General features: G+C 35.2%; 1 non-coding gene across 1 annotated transcript; it reads right to left on the bottom strand.

Annotated features, from left to right (window-relative positions):
* Nucleotides 1–5,076: 5,076 nt before the first annotated feature.
* On the bottom strand, nt 5,077–5,181 carry LOC143437199 (U6 spliceosomal RNA). The gene has a single exon (XR_013106812.1). It is a non-coding gene; the product is annotated as a U6 spliceosomal RNA (small nuclear RNA).
* Between the last annotated feature and the right edge of the window lie 1,599 nt (nt 5,182–6,780).

Raw genomic sequence — 6,780 nt, 5'->3', positions numbered from 1 at the left:
ACAACGTATTCATATTAATTTAAGAGAATGCTTGTAGGTTTTTCATTTAGGATCTTCTCAAATATGGTGTTAATTGTCCGAGTATTGAGCACAGAACTCTCCCAGTAACTGAGCTAATGTATAATAGAAATCTCAGGTCACAAGAACAGATTACCAAGAGGGAAAGAACAACAGAGCAGAGTGGAATCTGGCATGCCCTAGATTGTTAATCCCACACCCCAAGTAAAACTTAAAAGAATATATTCATGAACAGAATACCAGGAACAAAATATGTGTTCACTTCTTGTGGTGATACGAGATATCCAATCTAGATTATAGGCAGAACTGCCTTAGAGGTGAATTATCCGGTTTCAACCTCTCAGGGGTGGATAATAGTTCACCTGAAAAAAGTGTAATTGAAACATGTCATTTCTGTTACTTTGTGCTCATTTGATAGTTGTTGCCTCTGGTTTCAGTCCATGAGCCACGGATGGTATGACCAAACAGATTCTACAATATCCAGTAGCCCCGTAAGGTCATGGTATCAAAAACACTGCTCTTTATAAAGACCATATTACCTTCTTTACCATATTGTTCTTTCTGCTTTTCATTTTGATTTTGTAAAAATTACATAGACAAAAGTTGGATTTCAGAATCAGCAAAACGAAGAGGCAAATGCATAGGGGGAAGTCATTTGGTTCAGTATCCTTGGATAACTTTGGAAAAGATAGTTATCCCTATTATTCATCTCCTGGTCCTATGCTGGAGAGTTTTCTGAAAGACAATTAAAGCTATCTGAACAATTGCTCTTTATCTGTGCCTCAGTTCACCGAACATTTCTAAAATTTAAAAGTATGCGGTAGACATTTCTCTACCATAACAACAGTGAAATTGTCTTTGTAAATGTCAAATACCTGGCAATTAGTGAAACCAGGCGTAAAGGTTTGGTTCCTATTAAGTGTTTAAGTGATATCTAAGGATTTTTTTTTAGATATCTTTGGTTCAACTCTTTACAGAAAGCAATTAAAATACTTTTGAATATGAATACATATTTATAAATACATATATATGAATGTATGTACATATTGAATTTTATTTTTTCTTACTGCTATGACAAAAATATCCAATAAGATATGATAAAGAGGAAAATATGTTTTTGTCTTACAGTTTAAGGGTACATTTCATCATGATGGGCCAGGTTCCTCATGGAAGATCTAGCTTCAGTGCCATGTGTATACACATACTCTTTGTGTGTGTGTGTGTGTGTGTGTGTGTGTGTGTGTGTGTGTGGTATATGTTTGGGCTATCACACATCAAGATACACATGTGGAATTATTAGACAAATGTGGGCATTAGTAATATCTTTCCGTCATGTGTGTTCCAGGGACTGACATCAGTTTGTCATATGAGAAATCTCACATAACACAATAAGACACAATATTTATGAGTTCCTGATGATAGAGAGAAATATAAGTGAATAACTAATGCTGACTGAGGGCATAGATACTCAAGACTAAACAAAAGTCATATTGTAATAGCTACAGGAAGTCATTGTGAGAGATAAGCAAAATCAAGAGAAGAGCAATGGTGAGGGAGAGGATGTGTGTAACCATAACATAATTCCATGATCAATGTCTAAAAGTTCCATAAGGAAAAGTAAAATGTCATAGTGAAGAACTTGTCTAGTACGACATTGTCCTGTTCCTATTCTTAAGATGTGTTGACATGAGGCTTTTGATAACCTTGGGCAACTACAACAGTGATATTTGGTTACTTTTGTCCTTTGTCATTTTCAAGAATAAACCTCAATTAAATCCTGACAGAGCATACAAATTCTACTTGAGTGAAATCACAAAACATGTGACAAGATCTCTTTAAAATGGTGATAAAGAACTTATTTTAACTTAGAAGAGACTACAAATCACCTGGCAACTGGAACGTAAAATGCTGGATTTGAAACGGAGACAGAACAATGGCACATAAACACATTTGGTTCCAATAAGGTCAACAAATCAGTTAATGGGACTCTCTCAATGCAGGTTTTATGGACTGAATATGAGCAAAGGTTTATAAAATATTAACCTTAAGGGAAACTACACCGGTGACATATGAGTACTACATTAATTGGCACTGTTTTTATAAAACATTTTTTGTCAAAATAGAAGAGATGGAAACTAAGACAGAATTTTCATGAGTCTGAATTCAGTCTACCACACAGCAAGGTCTTTTCTAAAACAAGCATAGTTGAAGGTGATAGGCTTTCAACATATTTGCAGAAGTAATCTAATTTTTACTGAGAATAATTATATAAGTTGGTTATTTATTATTCTACCCATCTAGTAGCAAGCCTGCTGCATGTTTTATCAGCCTTATAACATAAAGCATTCTTCTCGTCTCTCTAACGAGGGCCCGTTACCAATTACAAGGATTCTATCATTTGCCCAAAGCAGAAAGTTTAAATTAGTTATTTTAACATATTCAAAAAGCTTTTATTCATTGACTTAATAAATTCTTGTTTTATACATATTTTGTCTACTTCTCAGTCTGTAAGATAAGATTACTCTTGTTATTACATAGAAAAAGAAAATCTAAATTTGAAAATATTAGAGATGCAATAAAGGTGGTTTGTTTCAGACTATTTATGATTTTTCCCTGGTTCTGTGCAACCTCTCTTTCTAAATATTATGTTGCATATAACAAAAAAGAGTGAATGGAAACTTTATCCTTACTTAAAATGAGCACACAAAGAATAAATGTATATGTTGTCCTAATTAAATCAATAACCTATTTAATTTTTAAAGTACAAAGTAAGAATATATACTTTTCAATAAGATGTATAAGCATTACACAATCTGGCGACTAATCCATAACAACTTAACAGATGTTGAAAACTCAAATTTTCAATATTCACTTATTTCATATCTAAGTTCTTTTCCATATATCTGATTTGTTTTTGCTCTGGCAACAAGAACAATGTTGGGCATAATTTGCTTGTTGAATGACACATGAAGCTAAGCTTGAGGCTTTAGCTCTATACTCTGGAGATTCAACTTTATTTATATTCTATGGTGAAGTTATGTGGCTTTTTGAATCACACTATGTCTGTGTGTGACTCTGAGAAGAGGACCTTCCTACAGGGGAGAGTTCACAATTTCAGAAAAGTACAGGAGGTGTCAGATCTTCCTTAAAGAGAACATGGAACAGAAAATTTAAAAAAATTGTTAGCTATGTTGTTCTTTTCAGCAATAGATATCACACTTGGGACTGTATCAAGTGGAATTATGATGTACAAACAACTCTACAGAAAAGATTTGTAACTTTTTTCTAAAGAATGTGAACCATCAGAAAGGGGCATCGTCTCCCAACATCTGACATTTCTCAACTACTTTCTGGGAGTCTCAGAACACACTCTGAATGCTGATGCACTTGTCTCCAGAGTTTCAAGGTACCTAGATGTGTTTAATACACAGAGCCCTGTGCAGGCACCATTTGCTTCTGTACAGAATTGTGTGGACAAAATTGAACCATTGCTGAAAAATACTACTAACTCTATCGAAGTCAAGATAAAGCAAGTGAGAGTCAATATTTTATCAAGACAATAGAACTTCTTATGTGTGGATAACACATCATGGTGAGAAAATGAAGAAAGAAAACAGAAAGACTAACATTTTATGGACTAATTTCTCTGAGAATAGGCAAATTGTTTGCAGGAAGATAATTGAAGAGATCATGTTCTATTATACCAAACACATTTATTCAAATTGTAGCCTTGGAAATCAAGAGATATCAGCGAAGAACTGTTATTTTATATCAAAAGAATATTTTCTAAAATGTATTAGTCCAGTCCAGAAATATATAATCCCTTCCTTCTATGAGTAGAGTATGGTAATAAATTGCAAAATGAAAGTAAGGTATGTTTACTAGTTTTCAAAAAAATGTTTAAAGAATAGCTGTAAGGTACCCATAGTTGGGAAAGTGTTTTTTCATGCAGCCCTTCAGGGCTCAGGCCATTTCTTTAAAACCACATTAAAAACTGTGATGGATTCACCTTTAACATGGTTCTGAAAATTGACTGCTGATGTTTTATTAAATGGATGCATAATCAAACTGCTTTCAAAATACCTAGGTGTATGTATTTAAAAATCCTTTTAAACTGACTCAGCCCAAGGACATGATCACAAGACCACTCTCATAGTGGTAGATTGTCAAAGAAGAGATTCATAATTAATCAAAACACTAATAATAAGAGATAATAATATGGCTACGTATCAGCCTTACATGTGGCATTTGTATCATCCCCTTAGAAACCCAGGAAGAAGCTGAGTGGTGGTGGCGCATGCCTTTAATCCCAGCACTCGGGAGGCAGAGGCAGGCAGATTTCTGAGTTGGAGGCTAGCCTAGTCTACAGAGTGAGTTCCAGGACAGCCAGGGCAAAACCAAAAAAAAAAAAAAAAAAGAAAGAAAGAAAGAAAGAAAGAAAGAAAGAAAGAAAGAAAGAAAGAAAGAAAGAAACCCAGGAAGTATACCAAAGATGGTGGAAAAACCAAAAGTCAATAGAAGAAATACTATAGAATACCGTTTTCTGAATATAGCATAGCTGTTAGATTCATGAATACACAACAGTTGTGATCACCTGCATAAGAAGTTTATAAGCACAAACATAGTCAAACACATACATAAGTCCACAAATACATAAATAGGAAAACACATACACATATACATTCACACAGATGTTCGTAAATCACACACACACACATAAAATCACACATTCATACAAAAACACATATAAAAGGAGAGAAGCAACATATTCGATAATTATATGCTAAATCAGTAAATAGGTTACACCTTCCAAGTGTACCTCAATTATTAGGGCACATAGCAAAATATTTAAGTAAAGGAAATTATTTCATTCAATAAGGTACAGAAAACACATATTTAGAGTATATACGATTTGGCCATGTGTTGAAAATGTTCAATAATTTTAAGCAAATACCTATATGTGTCATTATTTTAGGAACATGAAAATTGGAGCATGCCTTCAAGTCATCTCATGCTGCTTTTACACCAGCAATGTTGTTATAGATTTTGTTGTTCTTACAACATTATGAAGAGTTTATGGATTTGCATATCATCTTTGCACAGGTGTCATGCTAATCTTTTCTCTACCACTCCAATTGTAGCTTATATACTTTTTATTATTATTATTAATTTATTCATTTATTTATATGCCAAATGCTGCTACCCCTCCCGTCTCCTTTTTCAGAAAGTCTCAACCCCTGGTCCCCATCCCGTTCTTCTATGAGATGGTGGGCCTGCCTGGGTATTCCAGCAGCACCTGGCATACCAAGTCTCTGCCATCCTCTCCCATTGAGGCCAGGCAAGGCAGCCATTAAGACTAAGCTGCCTGTGTGCTACATTTGTGCCCTGGACCTCGTTCCACTAGTGTTTGTTCTTTGATTGGACTCAGAGCTCCAAAGGTTCCAGGTTTGTTTATTCTGTTGGTCTTCCTGTGGGGTTCACATCTACTTTAGAGCCTTCAATCCTTTTCCAAATTCATCCATTAATGTGCCCACCCTCCATCTAATGTTTGGCTCTGTGTATCTGTATCTGTTTCAGTCAGCTGATGGGTAGAGCCTCTCAGAGAACAGTTATGATAGTATCATTAATAATGTTAGGGAATGATACTTGGTCATGGGATGGGTTTGAGTTGGTCTGGTTATTGGTTGGACTTTTCTTCAGTCTCTGCTCCATTCCTGCATTTTTTTTAGATAAGACAAATTTGAAGTCTAAGGTTTTGTGGGTAGGTTGTTGTCCTTTTCCCTCCATTGGGGGTCCTGCCTGGCTATAAGAGGTGAACTCTTCAAATTTCTTGTCCACACTGTTAGGCATCTCAGCTTAGGTCACCTGCATTGACTCCTGGAAGACTACCTTATTCCAAGTCTGTGGGACTTCCTACAGATTCTATAACCACCCCCATCCTCTCACCCCACCCCCCCATAGACTCTGGGCAGCGCAGATTTCCATTTATTCACTTGGACCTCTTGGCCTCACTCCTGTCTCCCTCCACACTTGATCCTGCCTCTCCATTCTACTCACCATTCCTTCTCCAGCCCAGTTACCTCCCTCCATTTGCCTTCTATGAATTTTCTGTTCCCCTTCTAAATGCGATCTTTGTTTGGGCCTTCCTCCTTGTTTAACTTCTTTGCAATGTGTATCATGGGTATTCTATATTTTATGACTAATATCACTTATCAGTAAGTACATACCATGCATATTCTCTGTATCACTGTATCACCTCACTTAGGATGACATTTTCTAGTTCTATTCATTTACCAGCAAAACATATATATATATATATATATATATATATATATATATATATATATATATGTATATATACATATATATACATATATAAATATATACATATACATATATAAATATACATATATAAATATATATATATATATGTGTGTGTGTGTGTGTGTGTGTGTGCATATATATATATATGAATGAATAGTATTCCACTGTGAAAATGAACCACATTTTCTGTATCTATTCTCTGGTTGAGCAACCTCTAGGTTGTTTCCAGTTTCTGGAAAAAAATGAATAAAGCTGGTGTGAACAGGGTGGATCACATGTTTTTGTGGTAATGGTGTAGCATCTTTTGTATATATAGCCAGGAGCTTAGTAACTGGGTCTTGAGGCAGAACTAATTCCAGTTTTCTGAGAAGCCACCAGATTGATTTCCAGCATGGTTGTACATGTTTGCAATTGCACCAGCAATGGAGTAGTATTTCC

This window comes from Arvicanthis niloticus, chromosome 23, assembly GCF_011762505.2.
Source record: "Arvicanthis niloticus isolate mArvNil1 chromosome 23, mArvNil1.pat.X, whole genome shotgun sequence".
In the NCBI taxonomy this organism is placed as follows: domain Eukaryota; kingdom Metazoa; phylum Chordata; class Mammalia; order Rodentia; family Muridae; genus Arvicanthis; species Arvicanthis niloticus.
This window is presented reverse-complemented; position numbering and strand designations above follow the sequence as displayed.